Genomic DNA, 4,908 nt, shown 5'->3' on the forward strand with positions numbered 1-4,908 from the left:
CAATCCTATTCAAAATCATCATTGCTTTATTTTTAAAAGTGACGTTTTAACACTAAAAAATTGAGAGAACATTATCTGAGATAAAAATTATCAAATAAATTGAGCTTAGTGACTAGCTCACTACAGTAGTCTCATTTTTTCGTTGTTTGTTTTGGAGAAATTCGTTTGCAGACTAGGAGTTGGGAGCTTTTGGTTAATTCTAAGTTCTAAGTATGTACTGCAATACAGAAGTAATACAAGATAGTATTCCTAGACATGGGAGTCAGGAGAGGGAAGCAACATATATTGATGTGATAAAGTAGGTAGTGAAAAGTATGCATTATGCAGTAGACTAAATACAAATATAACTGGAGTGATCAGAGAGCAAAGTGATCTTGGTCTGTGATGGGGTGTGACTTAGCTGTAGGTGAGACAGCTAAGCAGAAGGGAGATTGGCAGTCAATGGTAAGCTGCAAAGAATAAAGATGAATAGGGTTGGCGATCAGAAGCCCAGAGAGATTGCAGGGGCAATTTGATACTGTGTAATATTGGAGGAATTCTCCTAAATGCACTCCGGTCAGTAAAATCAATCGGAGTTTAGTACACATAAAAAGAAGAGCAAATTCACACCTTTTTTTATGGCTCTGTCAAGGAAGGAGACAAATATAAGTTTTGATAATAATACAAGTAAAATTAAATATGAACGGTCACTCTTGTTCCTAGTACCTTAAAAGAGAATTTGGTAATCATTACATTTTAAAAATACAACACTCTTAAGAAAGGGAGAAACATGTTACAATAAAATTAAATTTACTTTTATAGTCAAAGTACTTTTATAAGTCTCACTGGCATTTATCAGCAATTATAGCATTTATCTCATGTATTAAATTTTTCTTCTCTTCTTAACATGACTGAGTTATTTTCTCTCTTCCTTGCTTTTTCTACTGTATTACTCAGTTCAACTTAAAATATTCTAGTATTAGGGCATTGATTAGACAGTTGAGATTCCACAAAAAATAAGAAAACAAATAAAGACAATATAACTTCTTGAAAAATGTGATATAAGATCGTTTCTTGTAGATTTTAAGAAAATCACGGTTCTTTAAAGTAAAGGAAGTAGTTAGATGTTCTACCAAAAGAAAAAGGCCTTGCTCCAACAGCTCAAATATCACTGATTCCTTATATGTCTTGGTCCATTAAATTACAAAAAAATGAGTTGAAAAATTTGAGTGTGTACATTCAATAACTGCTGTCTTAAGTGATTGCCATTTTTTTTCCCATATCACTCTTTATAAGTTAGCTGCTTACAAACACTGAGTCATCCGCCAAGTTTTCCCCACAACCAGCCTTGCGCATGAAGATCGCGTAAGATATTTTAAAAATAACTCTTTCTCAGTTTCCCTGAACACACGGGGCTGCCACGTTCCAGAGGCCTACAGGTCTGTTTTAAATTCAAATGGAATCCGCGCATCTTGACAGAAAGGACCCCTGAGAGGGCTTGTCCAATTGACAACAGAGAATCCAATAAGTCTTTTCATCTTAAGCTGTGAGATGTTATGTTGGGAGGAAAAGAGGAGCAAAGGGAATGCTAATAGCTTGAGCAGGTTTGGGGTAAAAAGTCTCTTGTTTTTGCTCCTCACCATTCATAAGATGCTCATATTTACCACTATAACCTAAAAATTGTAAGTGTAGTAGTTGCATAAATGGGTACAGTAGTTAGAGCTTGACAATTCGACCTACCTTTTCACCAGATTTGGAGTATTCGATATATTTATTCCATACTGAATATTTTATTTTTAAGATTAAAAGAGTTTGTATTCGACTTCGATTTCTTTTGTGACGTATGGTTGCTTATTTAAAGACGAAGTAGTTTAGTCAGATCTAGGTATATTAATTTCATCCTCACACCAGAACGAAAAAAAGAAAAATTTCTACATTTCTACAGAAACCTCTCTCTTTTCTTTTTCCATGTGCCAGAGAGTAAAGCTTTTATGTTTGTAAGATGTATATAACTTTGTACTTAAATAAGTCTCTGGTTAGCAGACTGTAGATTCTTTTGAGAAAAGTACATTGTAAAGGTTAGAAGAGGTAACAACAGGAGAAAAAAAAACCTGCCTATTTACTATGCTTCCTGTTACTATTTGCAGAGCCTGAGATTATGGTTTAATTAGATCTCTCTGACAAAATTCATTGCAGAAAATCCTGGCTTAGTGAAAAAAAAAAAATAATAAACTGAGCTCATTATAACCTATTAGTTATTTTGCTTTTAAGGACCTAGAATAGTTTTTTCCTTCTTTTTTTTTTTTTCTCTTATCTAGAAGACTCGAATGAAATGTAACAAGAAAAGCAGAGTAAATGAAAGAAGGTGGTGAACAAATTGGCAAAGTTCACTGATTTATTTGACTGTCTTTCGTAACATCATCCTCCATTAATGAGATGAAAGTGTAAATGGAAAAAATTTATTGGGCAAGAGTAGAATATAAAGAGACTCTATAAACTCTCTTACTCTTTTCTCTCTATTCCCATTGCTACTGTTATAAATTTAGGTCTTTGTTTTTGTTTTTGTTTTTCTCTCCTATATTTACCAATCACCTCTAAATCAACAGATCTCTTTGACTTTCTTCCTGCAACCAATCTACTTTTCATCCAGCTTCCAGAATGAACTACCTCAAATGCAGATTTCATCTTGTTTATCCCATGCTTAAAACTCTTCAATGGTGTCCCATTACTTACGAAATAACTCATTTATAACAGAGCGACCAAAGTCCTCCATTATCTGGCATCTGTGTAGATCACCAACTTTATTATGCTTAACCTCTCTTTTTTGACGCTGTTTATCCTCATCCAAAGTTCTAGCTGCCCAGACAGAACCATCTGTAGTTTCTTAGAATGAGAACCTCTAAGGCAGTCTCAGACCTTTGAGCATTAATACAGAAACCTGCTATTATTTTAAGTGTCCTCATTTCTATTTTCATCGACCTGGATGGAGAACATTCAGAAGTCACAGGACTCTTGGACTACTAGGAAATGTCACCATATTGATCTATATGGACAGAGATGCACACATACACACACACTCGTTACATAAACATACACATTCATGTAGATGTTCATATGTACATATGTTTATGAGTGCACCCATATATTTGGAGGCACATTATCATCTACTAGATTTTAGCAAAAGTAAGCAAAAATTTCAGAAAGAAATAATTAGGTAAAATTGTGAGATCAGGTACAGAAAATAAGACTATGCCATGCATTAAGTCCATTTCTTGTGCAATAGGAAACCACTGGTCTATCTTAATAGAATAACACTCCATTCAAAGGGCAGAATCCGAGAACCTCACATGTCCCCACCCCTTGTCAGGCACAGCGGCCAGGTCACACACAGAACCCTGCTGGAGGCAGAGGCCCAAATAATCAACCTACCACATTCACCCCTAGGGTTTGAGTTTTACATGGCCAGTTTATTTGAATTCTGAGAGTAATTAACCCCAATTAGTGAACTACTTGAGATGTGAAACACTACTTCCTTTTGGCCTAAACTCACCTCTCTAAAGTTGTAAGGAAAGTTGGTTCCCTTGTGATAACATCGGGATTAGATGAACAGTTGTGTTCATCATATTCATACTCCTCACCGGTTTTAGGTTTCGATCATAGCTCCCCCAACCTTCATATTGAAAGGGCTAAAGACTTGATGGTTCGATCTGCCCTACTCTAGTGTACGTGGCCAGCCTCTGTTCCTTTGCACATTCTTGTTGTGGCTATGATACCTTTCTTTCTGCAGCTTCCCTGGACTTTAAAGTCTTCAGCTTCCCTTGATTTTAAGGTCCAGTGACAAAACTGCGCAAAATCTCCCAAATGTGGCCAAACGCTGTTTTTGTTGTTGTTGTTGTTGTTGTTGTTGTTGTTGTTGTTTTCAAGGGCAGGGCTGTGTTTTCTTTTGGGTTAGGGCCTACTCATTGATGCAAATAATTTCTTTGGCATTCTAGGAAAAGAATCTGCATGGTCCTTTTCTTGGGATGATGACATTTAATTCAGTTCAACTCAAGAAGTATTGATTGGGCAATGACCATGAGCCCAACACTCTCATAACTATCTTAAACAATGGTTAAAATCCATCATTTATAAGCTTAGTAGAGATTGGGACATAGAACGTAATATTAGTGCTGGGCAGGATTTAGGAAATAAGTGGTTCTAATAGTTTTAAAACTTTTTATAATCCAGGAAGCATTTTCTTCAAACGGAAGCTCATTAGAATGCTCAGCAAATAAAAGTTGAGCTGGTCTAGTTAAAGTAGTTGTTGAGGAAGGAAAAAAAAAATTTCCTATGAGTCTTCTCTACTGCATTTACACACACATTCGCAGAACACAGGGTTTTAAAAACTTGGCTCAGGCCTCTTTATTTAATATATAGAAAGGAAACTGAGGTGATGAATCCAAGGTTATAGGTGAATTAGAAGACCAAGATTATCTGACTCCTGATCCGGTAGCCCTTCCCTTGCATTCCTGGAATCTTCCTCTAGTTGAAACACACCTATCACTTTTTTTTTTTTTTCTTTTGCCCATGACTTGTAAATGACATTCCTCTAGATTGACTTCCTGAGTTTATCATTTCACTTTGTCTATATTTACTGTTCCTCCCTCTCCCCTTCCCTCTCTTCCCCTAGCTCCCTCCCACCTCCCTTCCCTCTCTCCCTCCTCCCTTCCCCTCCCTCCCTCCTCCCTTCCCTCCCTCTCTTCCTTCAGAGTAAATGTGTTTTTCACACTCCCCTGTATTTGTTTAACTTTCCAAGGCCTTAAGTTGGCAGAAGCCTGACCTCAGCTTCTAAGTTATGCTTCCACTCAATCAGACAAATCAATCTCTATTTGCACTCTGAGCTAATTTGTCCTGAATGCATTCGGAATGCATTTACTTGTCTAATTCCTT

The sequence above is a fragment of the Pteropus vampyrus genome, unplaced genomic scaffold (genome assembly GCF_000151845.1).
Source record: "Pteropus vampyrus isolate Shadow unplaced genomic scaffold, Pvam_2.0 Scaffold24, whole genome shotgun sequence".
NCBI lineage: Eukaryota > Metazoa > Chordata > Mammalia > Chiroptera > Pteropodidae > Pteropus > Pteropus vampyrus.